Source organism: Globicephala melas, chromosome X (genome assembly GCF_963455315.2).
Source record: "Globicephala melas chromosome X, mGloMel1.2, whole genome shotgun sequence".
NCBI lineage: Eukaryota > Metazoa > Chordata > Mammalia > Artiodactyla > Delphinidae > Globicephala > Globicephala melas.
The window spans coordinates 23,779,954-23,805,863 of record NC_083335.1 but is presented as its reverse complement, the minus strand read 5'-3'; the positions used below and the strand labels follow the sequence as shown (position 1 = coordinate 23,805,863).

The window sequence follows — 25,910 nt, the reverse complement described above, 5'->3', positions numbered from 1 at the left end:
GGTTAAGAATCCACCTGCCAATGCAGGGGACATGGGTTTGAGCCCTGCTCTGGGAAGATCCCACATGCCACGGAGCAACTAAGCCCATGCGCCACAACTACAGAGCCTGCATTCTAGAGCCCACGTGCCACAACTACTGAAGCCCATGTGCCTAGAGCCCATGCTCCGCAACAAGAAGCCTGCACACCGCAACGAAGAGTAGCCCCCGCTCGCTGCAACTAGAGAAAGCCCGCACGCAGCAACGAAGACCCAACGCAGCCAAAAATAAATAAATATATATATTAAATAAATAATAAAACAATACACAGGAATTCAAGTGGCTTGGCTGGGAGGCTGTGGCTCTGAAGTCTTATCCTGAAGAATCCTCTTACAAGGTGGTTCACTCACATTGTTGGCAAGTTGGTGTTTGTTTTGGGTGGGGGAGGAGGAGATGAGAAGAAAGGGAGGACTCAGTCTTTTGGCACGTGCTCTCCAAATGCTGTTTGAGTATCCTTATGACATGACAGCTGGCTTCCTCCAGAGCAACCAGTCCAAGAGACAGCAAGGCAGAAACCACAATGCCTTTTATGACCTAGCCTTCATGACACACTGTCACTCCCACCATATTTTCTTGGTTAAACAGATCAGCCCTGGTTCATTGTATAAGAGAAGTACCCAAGGGTGTGAAGAGCAAGAGATAAGGATTGTTGGAAATCATCTTGGTGGCTGGCTACCACAGCCTTTGTAAGCCATTATAAGTCTGTGGCTTTTACTTTGAGGGGATTTGAGCAGAGAAATGACAATGATCTGACTTATCAGGATAATAATTTCATGAAGGTCAGCATCATTTGAGGATCCAGGTGATACTTGATCTTCCCCTCGACCTGAAACATTTTCATTCAGAACCTCTCAACTCACTACACTAGCCTGTAAGGGAGCCCAAGTTTCTGAAACACAATTCATCTGTCAGTCTGATTCATCTGTCGGTTCCTACAGCATATTTGAAATAAATCCAGGATATGATCAGCATTTTATGTACACAGATTTCCTTTGTTTTCCTTCCTTCTGCTTTCTTTCTTCCCTATTCATTTTCCCTTCATCTCCCAATCCCTTTCCCGCTCCCACTGACTGTCTTCCTTTTTCCTTTCACCTTCCCTCCTTGGATACAGGTCATATTCTAATCTCAGTTCTCTCGTTTATTAGCTGCGTGCTATTGGGGCAGTTAGCCTCTCTGGGCCTCAAATTTCCTCTGTTAAAATGGGTTTCATATGAGAGTGCCTACCTTAGAGGGTTGTCAAAATAACAACAAAGAACACGCCGACCACAGTGCCTGGTCTCTAGCAAGAACTCAACATGTTCGCTCTCTTCTCTGTCTTTTCATCCTTTTACTTCTATTCCCCGACTCCTCCACCACGGAGCTCAGCAGGTAAAAACCGTGGGAAAAATCACCTCAAGGCTGAAAGAGGAAACGTTTGAGCTGGGGGCGGGGACTGCGAGGTGCCCACTGCGCATGCGCACCCGCTCCGTCAGGTTCTGGTTTCCAGCTAGGGGGGTGGGGTGCAGGGGCAAACAGGGCTTCGTTTGTCCCGGTTACCCCTTTCCGGCCCGGGGAAGTGGCCGGACCTCGGCGGAGTCCCGGGCGGGCTCAGCGCTAAGCGAGGGCTGGAAGGGTAAGTTCGAAAATGGCGGAGGAGGAAGAAGGAGGGGCTTTACTGGGCGGGAGGCTGGCCTAGCGGCCGGGCGGAGGCCAGGAGGCCGTGAGGGGCCCAGCGGCGCGGCGGGGGCCGGAGACAGACGGGCCGCCCAGCGTGCCTTGTCTCTTCGAGGCCTTGGCGTGGACGCACTTCGGATTCCCCAACTCGCGGTTCCTCCGGGGAGTGGGCGGGCTGGTGGGTGCGAGTGAGGGAGACGAAGGGACTTCCGTTTCCTTCCAGGCTGGGGCCTGGCCGCCGAGAGGAGTTGGCATTTCCATATTGGGGCTCGGGCCGCCCCTCCTCCAGGACCCTCCCCTCAGCACTGCTCCGGGCGCCGCGGGCGATCCAGGCCGGCTCTCCAGGCGAGGTGGGTACTGCCCGTACGGGCTTCCTCCTCCTCCCCTTTCCTTCTCTCCTCTCCCCTCCCTCCCCTCGGGCCCCGCGCTGCGGGGGAGGGCGGGAAGGCAGCCCCTACCCTGCGCAGGTGGCCGGCCCGGGTTCCGGGGCCCAGGTTCCCGGGACTGCGGAAGAAAGGCATGGGTGGCTTCAGGCCGCCCGGGTGCCTCCGTAAACCCCGTGACGCCTAAGGTAAATCGAGTCAAAGAACTTTTTTTTTTTAAATGATCAAAGGGGACTTCCCCCCCCCCCCATTCTGACGCCTGTGGCAGGTACGGAGCTGGGTGGAGTGTGTCTGGCGAGGGCGTGTGAACCGAAAGAATAAGAGCCAAAGACCTTCCGGAAGAGGAAATTAGCTAGTAATTTTTTCCAACCTTTGCTGCCCTTGTCACCTCCCCAGCATATTCTGTGAGTACAACAAAATTCATTCTAACTTTCAGTTTCATTATTTTAACTCCATAATACCCTTGTTTTCTAATCGGGAGGAGGGGGAGTGGTTATTGCTGACACTAAGCAACAGCCCTCTCCACCTCCAAAAAAAGAAAAACGTCAAATCAAAACTTCATAAAAACGTATCAGATTTTCATAATCCACTACTTTGCTTTCAAATATAACTACGTCACTACTTATGTCACAGATGTACTACCTTGATAGTTAATGACACATAGAAATTTACTCTTGTAAGATTGGAGGTTGCTATTAGTGTTTCTTTCTTCTCCTTTTTTACTTAACATTTGTTATATCCAGTTCAAGAGAACACTGTTACAGACGGCCATCTTAGAATTACAGCATTTTAGAGTTGGAAGGGATCTTAGTCCAGGCATGATATTTTACAAAAGCAGAAACCAAGGCACAGGAATATTTCATGGCTTGCCTAAGGCTACTCCATTACTTAGATTAGAACCCAGGTTGCCTGGCTCCTTGCTCACTGCTCTTTCTGCACAACTGCTCCACGTAGCCTCCAAGCAAGAAAATTAAATGTATTCAGTGCACATTTGTGAAGCATGTACAGCTTTGTGCCATACAACTGTTCTACCTTCTTTCAGTATATTTAACATGCTTATGAAGCCAGAAGAAAGTGGCAGTAGTTTAGGTTAAAAAGATTTATACGTGCACACACATCTACTTGTATATGCTCAGATAACTTCTTGAAGGATGCACAAAAAAAATGTTAACAGTGGTTATTTATGGAGGGTGGGGGGGCGTGGGAAGCTTTTTACTTTGCACCTCAGATGTGACCTAATGTACTGTTTGAATTTCTTACCGTAAACAAAGTATTGATTTTATAACTAAAAACAAGTGTTAAAGTTTGCACACATATGTATATCAGTATAAGCAAGTATCAGTGGTATGTGTATATATATTTATATACATATATGTATTTATGTATCAGTGATTTGTATTGTAAAATCCAGAGTGGTTCACGTCAGCCCAACTGGCAAAGCAGGCCTGATTATTGGATGCTCATATTTCCTCTGTGGTTTGCTCCTATTGCCCCTAATGTGAGAAGGTAACAATATTATATTAGTCTTTATATATTTTTAGAAAATGTGCTAAGCTTTTAATTATTGAATTATGTAGCAGATTATAACATTCAGGATATCAAATTTGGCACAATGAAAAAATTCTGAATGTAGAATCTTTGTGGGTAAGAATCATTAAAAATAAATTTAAGATCGTAAAGGTCCCTGGTGATTAGTAGTTCAGCTCTTTTGTTTTTATGAACAGGTTAAGACACAAAAAGTGAATTGCCCAAGGTTATATATCTGATTATTAACAGAGCTTGGACTAGAGTCTAGGTCCTAGTCCGGTGCCCATTGTACTACACCTGTCATTTTATTGCTTTCTGGTGCATTCGATGACTCCAACGAGGGGGACAAAGTAATGCTGACTAAAGGTTAGTTAGGCCCATTTCAATAGATAAGAATTATTGTAATTAATGTCTCAGTTAACTTGTATAGTTAACAATATTGAAATATTGTAGTAACGTAAATGTTCTATTGAAATATTTTAGTAACGTAAATGTTCTCCTTATATTTGGTTGTAAGCATTAACTTGTTTAGTAAATCATTTGTTTATATTATAAAGTCTTAGAGACTCCAAATATGAACTAATGATATTTCACTGTTTTTGTTTGGCCTCATATTTAAGTCTGGTAGCTGATGCTTACAGACAAAAAAAAGTGCTATGATTTATTTAAAAAATAAGAAACTACTTACTGAGCACCTACTATATCTGCCAGGTATTGTACTATGTGGTAGAATTCAAAAGATGAATAAGGCAAAATAGATGCCCTTGTTTTTTTGAGGATGGGAGATTATCATGAGCTGTCAGTTCTCAAGGTTTGTCTCTGTGGTCTAATCTGGTAATAGTATTACATATTACAGAATGTAATCTGTAGCACTGTTTAAGGTCATTTTGTGAGTAGATCTGAGGAGATAAACACAGTAGTGGTAAAATAAGTTGACATTGAATTGAATAAATATTATTTTCATGTCTTAGAGGTCATGTGGTACAGTGGAAAGAACACTAGGTTGAAAGCCTGAGTTCTTGTGTTGGCTTTGTTTCCGATTAGCTGTGGGATTGTGAGCAAATCACTCAACCTCGTTGCCTCCATGTTTCTTTTTTCTTTTTCATAAATTTTTAAGTATATTTATTCCACTTAATTCAAAACATGAAAAGAGCATTTGGAATATTATATATTATAAATGTATCTACCATAAGAATTTGAGGCCAAACTTAAGAGTTATATGTTTTATCTACTTTGTGTATACTTAATAGGTTGTTCTTTGTGTGATAAAAGCATATTTATGTCCATTTTGTATGACTTGGTGTGGACTTTTATTATTTTTAATTATGGTATAGTTGTAGTTCTGCTATTTAATACGTTTTGAGATTTGATTTGGTGTGATTGGTACCCAGTCTTTGTTATGGATACATGTGATTCACTATTATGATCTGCTTCTATAATGTATTTTCAAGGATATGGGTTGTGATGAAAAGTGAGGTTTACCTGCGTAGACTGGGAGTAGCTTGAACTCAGATGGTCAGACAGAAGTTGAACTGAGTAAGTTAAGGCTGATTTCTTAAACTGGGCAAAGGTGGTGCCGTTGTGTATTCCCTGGCATATCTATAAATACTTATATATGGTTTGAACTTTTATGCTTATTCCTGTAATAATTTTGTTGACCTCAAAACACAGGCTTCTCAGCATATATTGCTATGTGATATACTTTTGTATGGCTCCACCTAATTTTTTAAGCCTTGAAAGGGCACAGAGCCTAACATTTTCTACCTCACTGGACTACCCTTTCTGCCGGTAATAATTTCCTATACTTATATTGGTCAGAATCACGGGGTTTGCTTTTTTTACTGTCATTTACAGGCCACATGATCTTCGATGAGTAACAACCAGTCAGAAAACCAGTTTCCTCATATTTCAAATAGGGGTATGATGTGTTGTGTAGGTTGAATTAGCTACCATATATGAAAAAATTCTAAATTGTGAAGCACATTACATATTTTAGTTATTATCAGAGGTAACATGGTAAAAGAGGATGGGCTGTGGAATCACACAAGCTCATGTTTAAATTTTGACCTTGTTAAAACAAATAGGATTAGAAACTTAGTTTCAATTCAGCATGTTTTAGATTAGAGAAAATACATGTAGCTAAAATGATGGGGTGAAAGGAAATGAAAATTAGTTTATAGATAGTGTTTAGAACACGTGAGTATTCATTAAATATGTTGTACTGTTTTAATTTGCCTTATAGTCACTTGTGGCAGTTTCCTTTACTTTGTTGTCATTTTTTAAGCCCAATGGAAGACAAACCTACTAAATGTTTGCTTATAGACAACAGAGTGTCTTTTAGATAGGACAAAATATTTTTACTGGGGAAAAAGAAAAGATGTTGGCTTTTATCAAGCACTTGTTTCAGCACTTGCTTGAGATCCCAACATGATCATGGAAGAGAATACTTAATTCTGAGAAAGATCTACAGTAGGTAGTACCCATTCACCAAATCATCCATCAAAAGAACCTCAGAATAGCACTTGTGGAACCATCTGATTTTTTTCAGTACTGCATCCTAATCACTCTGTCAGAATAAGTTATCTGGATGAGTATCAAACAGAATAAGTTCCAGATTCTATGGCCTTAGTCAATTCATTTAACTTCCTTATGCTTTAGTTTTCTTATCTTTAAATGAAAGAGTGATTTCTATTATCCTGTTCATTACAAATATAAGTAAATTATGTTGAACAAGTTTTGCTTGTGGGTGTCTACAAAATATAATGATTTTGCTTTTCTGTGTACTTGATTCTGAGCTGCCCTTTTGTAAAAATTATTTTAGGGAAATTTTTTTTGGCCAAGGATAAGGGGAGACTCCTTTCTTACCAGTCCCCCAGATTAATTTATTATTATTATTATTTTATAAATTTATTTATTTATTTTTGGCTGCGTTGGGTCTTCATTGCTATGCGCGGGCATTCTCTAGTTGTGGCTAGAGGGGGCTACTCCTCATTGTGGTGTGTGACCTTCTCATTGCAGTGGCTTCTCTTGTTGCGGAGCACAGGCTCTAGGCACATGGGCTTCAGTAGTTGTGACACGCGGGCTCTAGAGCACAGGCTCAGTAGTTGTGCACGGGCTTAGTTGCTCTGCGGCATGTGGGATCTTCCTGGAACAGGGATTGAACCCATGTCACCTGCATTGGCAAGTGGATTCTTAACTACTGCGCCACCAGGGAAGTCCAGTTTATTTATTTATTTATTTATTTATTTATTTATTTTGCGGTACGCGGGCCTCTCACTGTTGTGGCCTCTCCCGTTGCAGAGCACAGGCTCCGGACGCGCAGGCTCAGTGGCCATGGCTCACCGGCGCAGCCGCTCTGGGGCATGTGGGATCCTCCCGGACCGGGGCACGAACCTGTGTCCCCTGCATCGGTAGGCGGACTCTCAACCACTGTGCCACCAGGGAAGCCCCTATTTTTTTTAAGGCATTGAGTGAACAAGTTTAGAACTCTAGCGATAGGCATCACTCAGAACATTTTTCAATGAAATCTTTTATTTTCAACTCAAGTTAACAATAAGCAGTCAGGTATTATTATTACCTGTGTTTCTCAGCCCTCTCTGCTAATGATTTACTGCCACCCAGGCAGTGAACCAGAAGACATGTGTTCATGGCCAACCACTGTGGACATGACCTGGTTACTGCTTTTATCTCTGGGAGTTGACCTGTATCCTCTTTTTTTTTTTCTTTTTTTGCGGTATGTGGGCCTCTCACTGTCGTGGCCTCTCCCGTTGTGGAGCACAGCCTCCGGACACGCAGGCTCAACGGCCATGGCTCACGGGCCTAGCCGCTCCGCAGCATGTGGGATCCTCCCAGACCGGGGCACGAATCCGTGTCCCCTGCATCGGCAGGCGGACTCTCAACCACTGCGCCACCAGGGAAGCCCTCTTTTTTTTTTTTTAACCTGATGTTTGACAGTAATATGACAAAGTATCAAGTTGGCATAAATTCTCAGGATAGGCAAAAAGATAAGGACCTAAGAGTATATTCTTCCCTCTCCTTGTAATAAGTTATAAAAATTATCTTCTGTGAAGGAAGAGCGAAAACCTTGCAATAGCAGGCCCCACTATTGATAGCTTACTGGGCCAGTTTATTCACAGATGAAGGAAGCATTGTCACATGGCAAATAGCCAAATAACACCCCCAGCCTGCTGGGCAGAATTATATAAGACACCTTGACTAATCAAGAGTCCAACTGCTTTTTTCTTTTGATTAGAATCTAATATATTTGCTGGATAAAATTTAGAAAATTAAGAAAACCACAACAAAGAAAATGAAAACCAATAATCCCAGTGCACAGAGATAATAACCACAGTAGAATTTTGATGTGTAATTTAGCCTAAGTCTTTCTGTATCGGTATTTTTTATAATTGGGATCATACTGACCAATACTGGTTTATAACCAGCTCATTTCACCTAATACAACATCATGAACACGTATCTGTGTTCTTTAGTATTCTTCTACAACCTGTAGTATACACATTACCAAAGTGGTGTTCTCTTTTGTTAGAATTGAGTTTTGTTTTATAAATAGCACTGTATTGAACATCCTTATATATACTGATCATTTCCTTAGCGTTAATGCTTAGTACTAGAATGGCTGGTTCAGAAACTAATCATATATTTTAAGACTTTTAGAATATATTGTCAGATTGCTTTCTAGAAAAGGTGTACCACTTTTTAGTTCCACCAGCAAGAGTGCCTATTGTCCCATACCTTCACTGCTGGATTTTTATTGTTGGTAGTGATGGCAGTCTCTGCCAAACAGGACAAAAATGGTATCTTTTAAAGTGTTTATTTCTTTGATTACTAATGATATTTAACATTTTTGCATACGTTTGTTGGCCATTAGTATTTGCCATTTGTAAATTTGTCTATTTTCTATAGAGATGTTCATCATAGATTAATAAGTGCTTTCAAGCTTTTTCTTAAAACTATTCTCAGTCAGAAACAAGATAGATTAAAAATAGATGGTGACAGGATACACTCCTGTTTGAGACCACTTAATATTGATGTTAAAAGCAAATAAACAGAAGGATATTCATTCCAACATTCTTTATAATAGCAAAAAATTGTTAGCTTTATAAATGTCCAGCAATGAAGGTGCATAACTGTATATATATATAGAATATGTTAACATTTGTGGGGTTTTTAAAATTTGTTTTATTTTTCGCTGCATTCGGTCATCGTTGCTGCGCACGGACTTTCTCTAGTTGCAGCGAGCGGGTGGCTTCTCTTGTTGCAGAGCACGGACTCTAGGCGCGCGGGCTTCAGTAGTTGTGGCTCGCAGGCTCTACAGCACAGGCTCAGTAGTTGTGGCGCACGGGCTTAGTTGCTCCGTGGCATGCGGGATCTTCCTGGGCCAGGGCTAGAACCCATGTTCCCTGCATTGGCAGGCTGATTCTTAACCACTGTACCACCAGGGAAGTCCAACATTTGTGTTTTTTAAAACCTATCTCTGGAGGAATGCAGAAGAAACTGGTAAGAGTGACTGTTTCTAGGAAGGGAACCAGAGGTTTAAGGGGTGGAATGGATGCAGCTTTTGTACCTCTTGAATTATTTGATCATGTGTGTATTTTCTCTTTTTAAAAATATACATCTGCTTCCCTGGTGGCACAGTGGTTAAGAATCTGCCTGCCAATGCAGGGGACACGGGTTCGATCCTTGGTGCGGGAAGATCCCACATGCCGCGGAGCAACTAAGCCCGTGCGCCACAACTTCTGAGCCTGCGCTCTAGAGCTCATGAGCCACAGCTACTGAGCCCACGTGCCACAACTACTGAAGCCCGCACGCCTAGAGCCCGTGCTCCACAACAAGAGAAGCCACTGCAATGAGAAGGCCACACACCACAACGAAGCGTAGCCCCCACTCACCACAACCAGAGAACAGCCCGTGTGCAGTGAAGGCCCAACGCAGCCAAAAATAAAATAAAATAGTGTAAATAAATTTATAAAAATATACATCTAAAATTAATGTTCAGCAATATGGAATTGGTGAGGTTATGATAAATACATTCATACAGTCAGGTACTAGTGATCCATTTAAAGTAATGTTCTAATCTAGATAAAAATTGATGTGGAGAGATGCTTATGATATATTATTAAATAGAAAAAAGCAAATTATAAAAATACCACATACTATAAATCCCCTTTAGAAATATTTATAACGTGCATGTGTTACATGCACACAGAAAAGGTTCTTAAAGGATAAACATATTAAAGTATTCACAGCCTGGATAGTAGGATTCTTTTTTCCTCTCTCTTTTAAAAAGGAAAACAGTTGTTTGTATTAAATATTGGGTTGATATCCATCATGAGATTTTGTTTTTCTGCCTGTTCTGACTTTAGCAAAGGTTTTAATCTAGACTCTGAATAGGCATAAATAGTATTAATCTGTGTTATGGATCTACAGTTTGGGTTATATAGATGGTTTGTTTTTAAATCAAAGACTTGATTAACGAGCACTGTAAATTGTCTTTAAGTTCTGAACAGTTTTCAGTAAAATAGAGGAGGGGATACTAGTGATCTTGAGCCTTTTTATTATCTTGAGTGAATTCTTGAGCCCAAACCCGTGTATTCTTCATGCAAAACATTCTTTTGGGGAACACATTCCCGCAATTTGTGGAAAAAGATGAGAGAAAAAAAAAAACGAAGAAAAAGATGAGGGAATACCTTACTGTGGGTCCATTCTGAGAGAACTGTACCTGTGGAGTTAATTATTATAAATAATTTGGCAGATATTGGAGGCCTGGGCTCAAATTTAAGTGTTACTATGACTTTCTAATTTAAGTATAGAACATGTAATTGATACTCCCTTTGTGGATTCTCAGTATGGCCTTTCAGGTGTTTACAGAAGTAGGCTTCATGATCAAGCATATATTGTAGGCAGCAGTATTAATAAGTTGATGTTATTGACTGAGCTTATGGGCTAAGTGCTCATTAATGCCATTCAGTTATTTGAATGGCTCTAGTGCTTAATTTTAGGAAGAGAACTTTTGATTTGATTGAATGTAATTAACCTCAAAAATGTTTTATTGACCATTTAACTTAAGGTTAAATGAAAATATGCTTCATAGTTTGAAGAACCTAGTAGTATAAATGAACAATTTGACTAAAAGTTGAATTTTTAATTTTATTTATTTATTTATTTTGGCTGCATTGGGTCTTTGTTGCTGTGCACGGGCTTCTTATTGCGGTGGCTTCTCTTGTTGCGGAGCACAGGCTCTAGGCACAATTGCTTCAGTAGTTGTGGCTCGTGGGCTCTAGAGCTCAGGCTCAGGAGTTGTGGCACACGGGCTTAGTTGCTCCGCTGCATGTGGGATCTTCCCGGACCAGGGATCGAACCCGTGTCCCCTGCATTGGCAGGCGGATTCTTAACCACTGCACCACCAGGGAAGTCCTAAAAGTTGAATTTTTATGTAAATATATCATAGTATAAAAGCTGAATTTAAAAAATCATATATATACACATATATATGTATATACCCTTTTTGTTTAGGGCATGTCTTTTTTTTTTTTGCAGTACGCGGGCCTCTCACTGTTGTGGCCTCTCCCGTTCTCAGTGGCCATGGCTCATGGGCCCAGCCGCTCCACGGCATGTGGGATCTTCCCGGACCGGGGCACAAACCCGTGTCCCCTGCATCGGCAGCCAGACTCTCAACCACTGCGCCACCAGGGAAGCCCAAGGGCATGTCATTTTTAAAATACAGCTTTTTTATACTATGTCACATCTACGTAGATACATTTCTTAGATACTACAGCTTTGTAAATCAAAATGCTATTTCTAAGCAGGGAGCTAACACTTTAAGATCATTAAAAGAGGGATTGAGGGACTACCCTGGTGGTCCAGTGATAAAGAATCTGCCCTCCAATGCATGGGACGTGGGTTTGATCCCTAGTCAGGGAGCTAAGATCCCACATGCCACAGAGCAACTAAGCCCGCCACGCCACAACTACTGAGCTCGTGCATCTCAACTAAGAGAGCCTGCGTGCCACAAGCTACAGAGCCCATGCGCTCTGGAACCCCCATGCTACAACTACAGAGCCCACGCGCCCTGGAGCCTGTGTGCCACAACTAGTGAAAAGAAAACCCGCACGCCACAACTAGAGAAAGCCATGCACCGCAACAAAGAGCCCATGCACCGCAATGAAAGATCCCACGTGCCACAACTAAGACCCAACACAGCCAAAAATAAATTTAAAAAATAATAGGTAAATTTTTTTTTTAAAAAAAAGAGGGATTGACCTCCACTGCACTGGGTCAAGGAGAATGTTGCTTGTTTGACAGGATCTCTATGCTGGATCCTCTATAGGGGAAAAAAGCAACTGATGAGAAAAATCTTACAATATTTCTACGTATAATGAGCAAAGAGAGAATATTAAGATGAATTTTAAATTATGATGGTGTTTTGGGTTAGCACATATAAGATTTTTATGATGTTACTATGAAAAGTTTTACAAATCTTATATTTTTGAAATGTGATTTTAGTATAGGTTTTTATCACTGAGTTGTACTGTTTGCTTGGTATGCATATATTTCTAGTTCGGTCACATTTCCTGGGCACAATGGCATATTACCAATTTTTAGTCCTCACAGTGATCTCAAGAGTCCAGTGGAGGTGGTGGGTGGGATGTGGGATAGTGACAGCAGTGACCTAATAGAGGTGCTCCAACATTCATTCTTTCGCCCAATGTTGATGAAGCACTACTGTGTGTCACGCATTGCTTTAGGCATTGGGAATACAAATGTGATAAGACAGAGCCCTTGCTATAAAGGACCTTCCTTCAAACAATGTACATATAGGTATACCTACAAACATACACACATGCAGAAATTATTCAGTCTTGTTCTAGTACAGCTTGGCTCCTCAGCTATTTTTCTTCATTTCTTTCTTCCTTTCTTTCTTTCTTCCTTTTTCTCTCTTTCTTTCTTTCTTTCTTTCTCTCTTCCTTTCCCTCTTCCTTTCTTTTACCCTCTCTCTCTCTTTCTCTTTCCGTGCTGTGCAGCATGCGGGATCTTAGTTCCCTGACCAGGGATTGAACCCGTGCCCCCTGCAGTGGAAGCATGGAGTCTTAACCACTGGACCACCAGGGAAGCCCCCTCAGCAAATTATTTAGAGGATATAGTGAGGGCACAAAGAGTAGTCATTCTACTAGGGTTTTGAATGGACGAATCAGGAAAGACGTCATAGATGAGATTCTAAAAACATGTTTTCTGAGTTTTCAACAGATGCCCTTATTTAATTACATAATGTGTTTCAGTTAGCATGGTAGTACTGCAGTGGGAGCTAATAGGGTTATATTGTTTGCTTAATTTTTGTCATATTTCTAACATCGTTGTATTGGGTTGGCCAAAAAGTTCTTTCAGGTTTTTCCGTATGCTGTTACAGAAAAACCCAAATGAACTTTTTGGCCAACCCAATATTAGTTTCTTAGGGCTGCCATAATAAAGTACTGCAAACTGAGTGACTTAAAACAACAGAAATTCAGGGACTTCCCTGGTGGTCCAGTGGTTAAAACCATGCTTCCACTGCAGGAGGCCTGGGTTTGATGCCTGGTCAGGGAACTAAGATCCCACATGCCACACGGCACAGCCAAAAAAAGAAAAAAATAAGAAATTAATTTTCTCACAGTTCTGGTAGCTAGACATCCAAAATCAAGGTGTTGGCAGGGCCATGCTGTCTCTGAAGATGCTGGGGAGAACCTGTTCCATGGCTTTCTCTTAGCTTCTGGTGTTGCCATTGATCCTTGGTGTTCCTTGGTTCATCAATACATCATCACTGCAGTCTCTGCCTCTGTCTTCACATGGCCATCTTCCCTGTGTTTCTTCTCCTTTTCCTACAAGAATATCAGTCATATTGGATGAGGGCATTCTAATGACCTTGTCTGAACTTGATTATATCTGCAAGGACCCTATATTCCAAATAAGGTCACATTCCTAACCAGTGGTGGACTTCAACATAGTTTTGAGGGGGCACAGTTCAACCCATAACAATCATTTAATTCCCTTTTAATGTGCCACGTCAATATAGTTACTTAAGAAATGCTTTTTCATGATGAGAAATTAGCAAAGCCCTTGGTTGCAGGGATGATAAGTATTTTTAGTTCATTAAATGAGTCTATAGTGACTGAATGAATTTCTTCCAGAGACCATAAGGGTGAAACACAGACAGGTTGTAGAGATCTATGAGCTCAATAGAAAAAGACTAGAGGTTTCGCTGCTTATTTGTTAAGAACAGTGATTTGTTATTCAGGTGCTACTTTGACTTAAAAAGATTTAATAAGTATTTGTAATTGTTAACTTTCAGTCATCAGAGATAGTTCCCTAGTATACCATCTTAAATAATTAAATTTATATTAATCTTCAAAATTACTTTCTTCAGTGTCTTGTACACATGTAAAACTGCTTGCTTACTTTGTTCTAAGGTGCTGTGATAACTGAAACTTATGATATTATGGGATAGATTGGTTTTTTAAATTACTTACACTGTAATAGTTGACTACCAAATAGTAGTCACTTTAAGAAATTACTGTTAATTTTCATTTCAAGTAAGATTTTTATTAGAAAGCTTAATACTTAAATACATTTCTGAGTAGTGTTCTGATATTAAATCTCACAAAAATATTTCCCTGCATGGGATTTTTTTTTTCTATTGCTTTAACATTAGAGGTTTTTTTTCAATTAATCCAGAATTTATTTCTTCATATTTTTTTAACCATTTAGAGAAGCTATCCTTTAAAAGGGAATCATTTGATCCTTCATTGTTTTAATAGCACACAACTGTTACAAAGGCATCCATACTAGCCCTATTATAAGATGATTTTAATAATTTTGGGGGGAATTATCTATAAACCACAGGGAACTTCATAATATTCTTAATTTCTATGTACATGCATACTGTAGTGCTTATGCACATTGTACAATGATAAATGCCAAAGAAATCAGGTAAAGAATGAAAGTTCACAGCCTCACACTTACTTGTTCTAAGTGGATGTGTGGGAAATAAATAGCCTAATGAAAATAATATAGATAAACTTTACTTGTCAGTGGTAAATACCACAGCTTTCTCTTAAAGTGTAGGCAGTGTTCCCAGAATAATCCCACTGAAGAAAATCCAGAATCTTTGCACAAAAAAGTGCACAGGTTTGTCCTGTGTGTAAAAACCTTTTAATCTAAGTGCATTTTATATCCAAAACAATTTGCACTACTTGAATACAGATCTTCCTCAACTTACTATGAGGTTACATCCCAATAAAACCATCCTAAGTTGAAAGTATCATAAGCTGAAGATTCATTTAATACACCTAACCTACCAAACATCATAGCTTAGCCTAGCCTACTTTAAATGTGCTCAGAACACTTACATTAGCTTACGGTTGGGCAAAATCATGTAACGCAAAGCCTATTTTATAATAAAGTGTGGAATGTCTCATGTAATTTATCAAATACTGTACTGAAAGTGAAAATGGAATGGTTGTAGGGTACAGAAAAGTTATGAGTATATCAGTTATTGACCCTCGTGATCTGAGCTGACTGGGAGCTGTGGCTCGACATGCTGCCCAGCATCACTACAGAGTATCAAATTGTGCTAGCCCAGGAAAAGATCAAAATTCGAAGTAAGGTTTCTACTGAATGCGTATCACTTTCGCACCATTATAAACTGGAAAAATCATAAGTCAAACCACTGTAAGTTGGGGACCACATGTACATTAAAAAAGTTCAAAAGCCTACCAATATAATATGTAGATATACACACCCAAAACAAAAGGAATGCTTTCCAATGAGATTAGGAATGAGGATAAGAATTAAAGGAGAGTGTCTTCTATATTACCAGAGTCAATGAAATTAACTGCATTTTAAAACATAAATTATACCTATTTGGAATTATTTTATAAATATATAATCTATAGGCTGGACAAACATCAATGTGAAAAACTGTCACAGAATTTCATAATTTAGGAACATAGCTTCAGTGCTTCATAATGTGGAAAGAAACTCCTAAGAACAGCCAATTGGTTTGATTTCTTAGAAGTTAGAAAATAATGCATTTCAGAAAATGATTTGTAACAATTAGTGACAAAAGAACAACATTAAGAAATAAAATACTGGGTACGCAAGAACTGAGGTCCTCAGAGTACCAAAAGAGAATCAGACTTCACATTAAAATTTAAAGAATGTGGTTAAAGGAAAAACTAACTGGAATCTTTGTAACAGGTTAAATATTTAACCACTTCAAACAGAAATAATTTAGTCCTCTCACATAGTTCTGAAAATGTACTGTAGCATCTAGTTTTCCATATCAAAAGCATATAATTTGATTAGCAGAGCTCCCTTTGTTTTAGACTTAAAATCACCTCTGATCCACCAAAATTTGTACTAACAATTACCAAACTACTATTTGAAAAGCATTTAAACAGCTTTATTGAGATATAATTCACATACCATAAAATTAATTTTAAGGTGTACAGTTCAGTGATTTTAGTATATTCAGAGTTGTACAACCACCATTACAATCCAATTTAGAATATTTTCATTACTCCAAAAAGAAACCCAGTCAGTAACCATTTGCAGTTATTCCCCATTCCCCTCCTCTCCCAGCTGTAAGCAACCACTAATCTATTTTCTGTTTCTATTTATTTTAAGAACATTTTAAACTTACAACATTATTGTTCTCATGCCTATTCCAGGTCATTGGCTCGGAGGTTTGAAAGATCTTAAACTACCCAAATTTGCAAGTCCTGTGACATCCTCACTCAGAAAACATTCAAACGATGGTTTCATGATTGTTCAGTCTTCTAAGAGTTTTTGATCTGGAACATGTGTTTCAAATTCTGTTTGTACCATTTGCTAGGGGTGCTAAACTCATTTAATTAGACGGAATAAAACTATTCTTTCCAGACTCAAAACTGAGTTTGTTCTATTTGGGTTAACCATTTCCAGTCTTTTGATAGTAGGAACAGCTTTAGGAATCTAGTGTGGCACACCGCTGTCTTCAGTAATAATGTCATCTTCATCCTTTGGCTCAACGTTTGGTTCAATCTGCTGTGGATAGCCAAGAAAGCTGTTATCAGTAGATTGGCTAGAGCTGCCAGAAGTCCTACTGTTCCTAACGTTATTCTCCTGTTTACTTGCCTTCTATTATGATGAGGTTGTAGCTGTTTGCAGTCATCCTATTACTTGATCAAAACTCTTCCCTGAAACTTCTATACCATTAACATCTAAAACGTCATCATTAACAGCCAATATAGTCCTGTGCTGCGAGCCAGACCTCCTGGAATAAGCCAGGATATAAAGCTCCCTGGCGGGGGGTGGGTGGGGGGAGGAAGGGACTTCCTTGGCGGTCCAGCGGTTAAGACTCTGTGCTTCCAATGCAGGTTCAATCCCTGGTCAGGGAACTATGATCCCACATGCCACACAGCATGGCCAAAAATTAAAAAAACAAAAATAGCGCGCACACACACACACACACACACACACACACACACGATCCCTGGGACCTTCTCTGAGCCATGTAGTGTCTCCGTTAGAATGAAACCATCCCAGCTATAGAGTCCCTAGGGAATGTTCAGTGTTGTGTTTGTAAAGATGAACTAATCCTATGGTGTGTTTCTGGGGGAGTGTCAACATCTGTAATAGAAGACACACATCTGAAGTCTTGGTGCATACCAATTACTAGATCTGGCATTTTTCTGTGGTTGACATTGAACATTGGTTAAAACATTTTCCTTCTTCATTAGCATGTCTGTACCAAAGGCACTGTTTGTTTCTTCCTTTTTTTCTGTGTAAAAATCTTAAGCAGCAGGTTGGTTGTTGAAGCAGTTATGTGATAATTATCATCTTTATTTATAGATAGTAAGTATCCCTGGATGTCTGTATAGCCTAATAAAATGTCATCATTAGGTATCTTATGAACATGTTGCAGTAATCCATAAAACTCCTCAAAAATGTCCAAGTTTTGCTCTTTCTATCAAAAACTGATGAAATTCAGTGCCAAACCTGCTCTTCTCCAGGATGCCCTGGCAGCCGCAGTCACGCTGAGTGCAGGGGCTGCAGCCCAGGAGCCTGCAACTCACCAAACGCACCTGCAGAGGTGGCTTGGGTCTCAATGCTGAGCTCCACAGGGTGGCTGGGCAGCCTGTCTGTGGTGCAAGTGGAGACACAACTCCATCCTGTCTCCCTCTGCTTTGGTGACTGCAGAACCCTGGTGGAGGAGGATAAGGGGGCAACTAGCCCATCCACCTCTTTGCTCTCGGCTGCCTTCCCCATGACCAGGCTCCTGACCCAGGCCAGTGGTGCTAACCGCAGAGACTTTAAGTAAAAATATTATTAAAGACATTTTGGAGAAAAAGGTCACCTATAATCCTGTCCCCTTAACTAACATATTTTACCCATATATTAAAAATTACCTCCAGGTTTGTCCATGAGTATATATTTTCACACAGTTGCAGTCAGATGTACATCCTACTTTATATCCTTTTCCTATTTAAAATAACCTTTGTTCTATATATTTGACAACTTTAATAATAAAAACCTGAAGGAAACAGAAACTTTTGTATTGTGTGCAGATACCAGGTAAGTGGGTTTTCTGTGTGTTTTTTTCTCCCCTCCAACTCCCCATATTCCCGCATTATTGCTAGAGAAACAGTCAGTCTCCTCTCCTTGGCACATGCCCATGGCTATCTTTACCCAGCTGACTAGGCTAAATAAATACACACACACACACGTATACTGTGTGTATGTATATGTACAGGTATATGTATGTTTTATTTTTTTCATTGAAGCTTATTAAGCCTTCTTTTATTTTTTTTAACATTTTTGAAAAATTTATTTTATTTTTGGCTGCATTGGGTCTTCATTGCTGCGTGTGGGCTTTCTCTAGTTGTGGCAAGGAGGGGCTACACTTCGTTGCGATGCATGGGATTCTCATTGCGGTGGCTTCTCTTGTTGTGGAGCACGGGCTCTAGGCACGCGGGCTTCAGTAGTTGTGGCTCACAGGCTCTAGAGCACAGGCTCAGTAGTTGTGGTGCACGGGCTTAGTTGCTCCGCAGCATGTGGGATCTTCCCGGACCAGGGCTAGAACCCATGTCCCCTGCCTTGGCAGGCAGATTCTTAACCACTGCGCCACCAGGGAAGCCCCTCCCCAGGAATTTTTAAATCTTTCCCTCTTAGAATAAAAGGTTTTCTGTGCTTTAAAACAGTCATAAATTTTAAAATTAACTTGTTATGCTATAAAAGTTAATTTCAGTCCTATTTCAAATAGGTACTACTTGGCTAACATGCACTGGTAATATATTAGCAATCCCAGTTGCTTGACAGATGTAGATGTTAGATGAAAGCCAGTTGGTTAAATTATACTCACTTGTCCAAAGAGGAACGTAACTAGAGAAATTAAAAGAAATCCTCGGGCTTCCCCGGGGGCGCAATTGTTGAGAGTCCGCCTGCCGATGCAGGGGACGCGGGTTCGTGCCCCGGTCCATGAAGATCCCACATGCCGCAGAGCGGCTGGGCCCGTGAGCCATGGCCGCTGAGCCTGCGCCTCTGGAGCCTGTGCTCCGCAACGGGAGAGGCCACAACAGTGAGAGCCCTGTGTACCGCAAAAAAAAAAAAAAAAAGAAAGAAATCCTCAACATTTAGGCAGTGTCTAACCAAAAAGAAATAGGAACAACGTGAGTTAGTTTCCTATAGCTGCTGTAACTGTTTTGCTTTTCTTTTTAACATCTTTATTGGAGTATAATTGCTTTACAATGTTGTATTAGTTTCTGTTGTATAACAAAGTGAATCAGTTATATGTGTATATATATCCCCATATCCCCTCCCTCTTGCATCTCCCTCCCACCCTCCCTATCCCACCCCTCTAGGTGGTCACAAAGCACAAGCTGATCTCCCTGTACTGTGCAGCTGCTTCCCACTAGCTATCTGTTTTACATTTGGTAGTGTATATATGTCAGTGCTACTCTTTCACTTCGTCCCAGCTTACCCTTCCCCCTCCCCGTGTCCTCAGGTCCAATCTCTACCTCGGGGTCTTTATTCCTGTCCTGCCCCTAGGTTCGTTAAAACCATTTGTTTTTTTAGATTCTGTATGTATGTGTTAGCATACGGTATTTGTTTTACTCTTTCTGACTTCACTCTGTATGACAGACTCTAGCTACATCCACCTCACTACAAATAACTCAATTTCGTTTCTTTTTATGGCTGAGTAATATTCCATTGTATATATGTGCCACATCTTCTTTATCCATTCATCTGTCGATGGACACTTAGGTTGTTTCCATGTCCTGGCTATTGTAAATAGTGCTGCAATGAACGTTGTGGTACATGACTCTTTTTGAATTACGGTTTTCTTAGGATATATGCCCAGTAGTGGGATTGCTGGGTCATGTGGCAGTTCTGTTTTTAGCTTTTTAAGGAACCTCCATACTGTTCTTCATAGTGGCTGTATCACTTTACATTCCCACCAACAGTGCAAGAGGGTTCCCTTTTCTCCACACCCTTTCCATGATTTGTTTGTGGATTGTTTGATGATGGCCATTCTGACCGGTGTGAGGTGGTACCTCTTTGTGGTTTTGATTTGCATTTCTCTAATGATTAGTGATGTTGAGCATCCTTTAATGTGTTTCTTGGCAATCTGTATATCTTCTTTGGAGAAATGTCTATTTAGGTCTTCTGCCCATTTTTGGATTGGGTTGTTTGTGTTTTTGATATTGAGTCGCATGAGCTGTTTGTATATTTTGGAGATTAATCCTTTGTCAGTTGCTTCGTTTGCAAATATTTTCTCCCATTCTGAGGGTTGTCTTTTCATCTTGTTTATGGTTTCCTTTGCCGTGCAAAAGCTTTTAAGTTTCATTAGGTCCCATTTGATTATTTATTTATTTATTAAAACAAATTTATTTATTTTTTAATTTTTGGCTGTGTTGGGGCTTCGTTGCTGCATGCGGGCTTTCTCTAGTTGCAGTGAGCGGGGGCTACTCTTCATTGTGGTGCACGGACTTCTCATTGCAATGGCTTCTCTTGTGGCAGAGCACGGGCTCTAGGCACACGGGCTTCAGTAGTTGTGGCACGTGGGCTCCAGTAGTTGTGGCTCACGGGCTCTAGAGCGCAGGCTCAGTAGTTGTGGTGCACGGGCTTAGTTGCTCCGCGGCATGTGGGATCTTCATGGACCAGGGATCGAACCCATGTCACCTGCATTGGCAGGTGGATTCTTAATCACTGCACCACCAGGGAAGCCCCCATTTGTTTATTTTTTGTTTTTATTTCCATTGCTCTAGGAAGTGGGTCAAAAAGGATGTTGCTGTGATTTATGTCATAGAGTGTTCTGCCTATGGTTTCCTCTAAGAGTTTTATAGTGTCTGGCCTTACATTTCGGTCTTTAATCCATTTTGAGTTTATTTTTGTGTATGGTGTTAGAAAGTGTTCTAGTTTCATTCTTTTACATGTAGCTGTCCAGTTTTCCCAGCACCACTTATTGAAGACGCTGTCTCTTCGCCATTGTATATTCTTGCCTCCGTTGTCAAAGAAAAGGTGGCCATGTGTGCGTGGGTTTGTCTTTGGGCTTTCTATCCTGTTACAGTGATCTATATTTCTGTTTTTGTGCCAGTACCATACTGTTTTGATTACTGTAGCTTTGTGGTATTGTCTGAAGTCAGGGAGCCTGATTCCTCCAGCTTTGTTTTTCTTTCTCAAGATTGCTTTGGCTATTCGGGGTCTTTTGTGTTTCCATACAAATTTTGAAATTTTTGTTCTAGTTCTGTGAAAAATGCCATTGGTAGTTTGATAGGGATTGCATTGAATCTGTAGATTGCTTTGCGTAGTATAGTCATTTTCACAGTGTTGATTCTTCCAATCCAAGAACATGGTATATCCCTCCATCTGTTTGTATCATCTTTAATTTCTTTCATCAGTGTCTTATTTTCTCTTTCAGATTTTTTGTTAGTGTATAGGAATGCAAGAGATTTCTCTGCATTTTGTATCCTGCTACTTTACCAAATTCATTGATTAGCTCTAGTAGTTTTCTGGTAGCATCTTTAGGATTCTCTATGTATAGTGTCATGTCATCTGCAAACAGTGACAGTTTTACTTCTTCTTTTCTGATTTGGATTCCTTTTATTTCTTTTTCTTCTCTGATTGCTGTGGCTAAAACTTCCAAAACTATGTTGGATAGTAGCGGTGAGAGTGGGCAACCTTGTCTTGTTCCTGATCTTAGAGGGAATGGTTTCAGTTTTTCACCATTGAGAACGATGTTGGCTGTGGGTTTGTCATATATGGCCTTTATTATGTTGAGGAAAGTTCCCTCTGTGCCTACTTTCTGGAGGGTTTTAATCATAAATGGGTGTTGAACTTTGTCAAAAGCTTTTTCTGCATCTATTGAGATTATCATACAGTTTTTATCCTTCAGCTTGTTAATATGGTGTATCACATTGATTGATTTGCATATATTGACGAATCCTTGCATTCCTGGGATAAACCCCACTTGATCATGGTGTATGATCCTTTTAATGTGCTGTTGGATTCTGTTTGCTAGTATTTTGTTGAGGATTTTTGCATCTATGTTCATCAGTGATATTGGCCTTAGTTTTCTTTTTTGTGGCATCTTTTTCTGGTTTTGGTATCAAGGTGATGGTGGCCTCATAGAATGAGTTTGGGAGTGTTCCTCCTTCTGCTATATTTTGGAAGAGTTTGAGAAGGATAAGTGTTAGCTCTTCTGTAAATATTTGATAGAATTCGCCTGTGAAGCCATCTGGTTCTGGGCTTTTGTTTGTTGGAATATTTTTAACCACAGTTTCAATTTCAGTGCTTGTGATTGGTGTGTTCATATTTTCTATTTCTTCCTGGTTCAGTCTTGGAAGGTTGTACTTTTCTAAGAATTTGTCCATTTCTTCCAGGTTGTCCATTTTCTTGGCATAGAGTCGCTTGTCGTAGTCTCTCATGATCCTTTGTATTTCTGCAGTGTCAGTTGTTACTTCTCCTTTTTCATTTCTAATTCTGTTGATTTGAGTCTTCTCCCCTTTTTCTTGATGAGTCTGGCTAATGGTTTATCAATTTTGTTTATCTTCTCAAAGAACCAGCTTTTAGTTTTTATTGATCTTTGCTATTATTTCCTTCATTTCTTTTTCATTTATTTGTGATTTGATCTTTATGGTTTCTTTCCTTCTGCTACCTTTGGGATTTTTTGTTCTTCTTTCTCTAATTGCTTTAGGTGTAAGGTTAGGTTGTTTATTTCAGATGTTTCTTGTTTCTTGAGGTAGGACTGTATTGTTATAAACTTCCCTCTTAGAACTGCTTTTGCTGCATCCCATAGGTTTTGGGTCATCATTATATGTATATTTTAAACACAACATCTCAGCATCTTGAAATCTTCCATACCCCTCGTATAAACATGTACCACTGCTTGCTGATTCTTTTTATACCAGTGTTGGCTTTCAGAGCGCCATTTTTCCCAACCACTGTTCCCTCACGATTTCTGACTGCCTGGCTCCTTTATGTAAAAGCTTTCTTGGACATCTTTCTCTCTGTGTGCCTTCTTGCCTTTCTCCTTACCCGGTACAAAGCCTGAATGTGCTTTCACAAAGAGGCCTTAAGTTACCTCAGCATACTTTATTCCACTCTGACTTGTTCACATCCAAAACCTTCTCCAGTATTCATACCTCATTTTCTTCTGTATTCCTGTGCCCCACATATACTTATTTTCTAAATATCATCTTCCCCACCTGCATTTCACTTAAATACTTTTTTTTTTTAATCATCTCCCATCCCTTTCTTTTGGTGCTTCCCTCCAGTCCTAAGGTTTCTGTCTTTTGTCAATCGGTTTTCTCTCTTTTAGTCTTAACCTTTCTGGTAGTTCTGTTTTCTCACCCTTCTCCAAAAGCTCACACTCTGATAATATATATGTAGTTTTCAGTTGAATGCTTCTGAATAAATATCTGCTTTTCAAAACAGTGAAATCTAAACTATTCGTATGGAAATAACCCCTGGGAAGATGAGGTCTCCGCCTGAAAGTTTCAAATAGAGATTCTCCTGCTAGTGTTGAATGATGGAGCTTTATCTTATATTATCTGAAATGGGATGACTACTTGAACCATGCAAAATATTCACTATTATGAAATGAGAATAGATCATTGATTTTACACTTTTATTTTGATTGACCTGAGAAACAAAACTTAGCCATCTCAGAGAAGGTAACTTTCATATGTTTTAGATTATATTCAGCGTTTATTCTTCAGGATAATTATAGAGTTAGAAATGTTTAATACTGTCTCCTAGTCCATGCCAAAGTCCCTTCCAGTAATGAGAGGAATTCATAAGCTACAAGACAACCCAGTCCATTTTATACTGATATTGATTGTTGTAGCTGTTCATGCCTGTATTGGGTTAAAATCTACTGGCTTTAATTATATTCATTAATTCTGCCCTCAAGCTAAACAGAATTTGGATCCCTTTTCTACATGACTGCCTTTTAGATAGTTATTCTATCCTCTACACCCCTCTCCCTACAATTTTCTTTTCCCTTTGAGATAAATACTTGACTCTTCCAACTCTTCTTCATAGAATACCATTTTCATCATCCTGATTGCTCTCTATGGAAGTTACACTTTGTTAATGTCCCTTCTAAAATGTGTTCAGAATTAAAAATAATATTCAGTATGTAGCAGAATTGAATCTGGATGTTGCACACCTGTACGTTAATGCGGACTGAAGTTACTTCAGGTATTTTAGCTGCCATGTAATGTTGGCTCATGATGAGTTTGTAATTAACTCAAATCCCACGATTTTAATCTGGAGGTTTCCCTTCACATGACTTCTTTCCAAACCAAGATTCTATCTTCCTTTAGTTGTACCACAGATTTTTAAAGTCAGAATATAAGACTTTACACATATCCCTATTTTATCTCATTAGCCTATCAGCCAGCCTTGGTTTCTTTGAATCTTGGTTTTTGTCATCTACCTTATGCTGATTCAACAAAGAGTCTTGAAGCTAGTGCTAGAACTTTTTCAGACATCTGGGAAACAATAATCAAAAATCATGGAGACTGTCTTCCAAAAATTGTTGTATGCAGATATAACTCAGCTCTTGAGGTGTATATGAATTAATACCATTGTAAATTGGGCCCAGGAAAGACTGAAGTCCATTGCCAGCCTGCAAGACAGAAGCCTTTTGTTGAACATTAACTCCAAGAGAGATGATGTTCCAAGACATATTGTGCCAACATAATGCCAAAAGAGCTGCTAATTCTTCCCAAGAAATCAGTTACTATACGTATGAAGTAGAGACAGAGTCATTGTGACCATTCTTTTATTTTGCATTTGGCAAGCATGTACTGAGCACAGTGTCAGGAACAGTGTGAGGTTCTAAAGAACCAGGTTTGCCTGGGGCAACCCTTATTTGTGCCTCTTGTCCCAATGAAATTATTAGTAGCATCATTTTTCAGTTTCAAAAGAGTTCAAGTTTGGAGGATAAATTATCTTGGCCACTCTTCTCATAATCCAGCCAGTTCCTTTTAGTGTTTTATCTTGGTTAAATATTACACAGCTGTAATTTGGCAGCTCTAATGAGGCTGCAATAGTACTTCTCTTCCATTTGAACAGTTTGTTTCTTGACCGTGGGCAGTTGATAGCAAAAGTAACTGCAGTTAAGGTCTACAAGTACTTAGTATTTTTCCTGAGCCACCCTCTAGAGGGCAGTATTATATACATTTGAAATGATCCAATTCTAACAAAAATGGACTCTGTTTATACGTGAAAATCATAAACATTTGATGCTCTTAAAGAATACATTGGAACCAACATTGTGAATAAAACTTATCTTTTGCTAATCAATAAAGAAATACTAAAAATTCATTAACATTCTGAACATTCTTTTAATTGTAAAAACTAAACTTAGATGCCTTGAATATACAATGATCCATTATAACAATTATGCATAGACTTCAAGAATCTGCATATTTTATGCTTCTTTCGTGCTTTTCCTAATTAATGATTTTACATGGTTAATAATTTTAATATATTCTGCATCACATAGTTTTCATATTTATGTAAAATAGGCACTTAAAAATGAATAGTTCTGATCTACCTGCTTAAATATTACTTTCCTCTGAAAGAGAAAACAAAAATGCTAGTTTTTACTTTATAACCTGAATCATGTGGTAATGTAGGATTCTAGTATTTAGAATTAGAATGTTTCTTTAAAATTGTGTCATCAGTGGGTAATTTGTTAACTCCTAATATCAAAAGTATATTGCTTGTGTTTGACATTTTTGGATTTCCTAATGTAATGTTCTCTT

At 39.6% G+C, this 25,910-nt stretch overlaps 1 protein-coding gene and 1 pseudogene across 6 annotated transcripts in view; one reads left to right on the top strand and one right to left on the bottom strand.

Moving 5' to 3' along the window:
- Positions 1-1,512: 1,512 nt before the first annotated feature.
- The window catches only part of XIAP (X-linked inhibitor of apoptosis), a 44,947-nt gene continuing 20,549 nt past the window's right edge, over positions 1,513-25,910 (top strand). For 2 of the 6 annotated variants that reach the window (XM_060292245.1, XM_030844944.2), the window contains exons 1-2: positions 1,513-1,649; positions 1,914-2,040. The gene's annotated coding sequence lies outside the window, so the exon portion shown is untranslated. Of the gene's footprint in view, positions 1,650-1,716; positions 2,041-2,341; positions 2,478-6,900; positions 7,011-25,910 lie in introns of those variants that run through there. The other 4 variants (XM_030844942.2, XM_060292244.1, XM_060292246.1 and 1 more) reach the window with 4 other exon arrangements.
- LOC115846311 (partitioning defective 6 homolog beta-like) lies at positions 1,709-18,057 on the bottom strand (annotated as a pseudogene).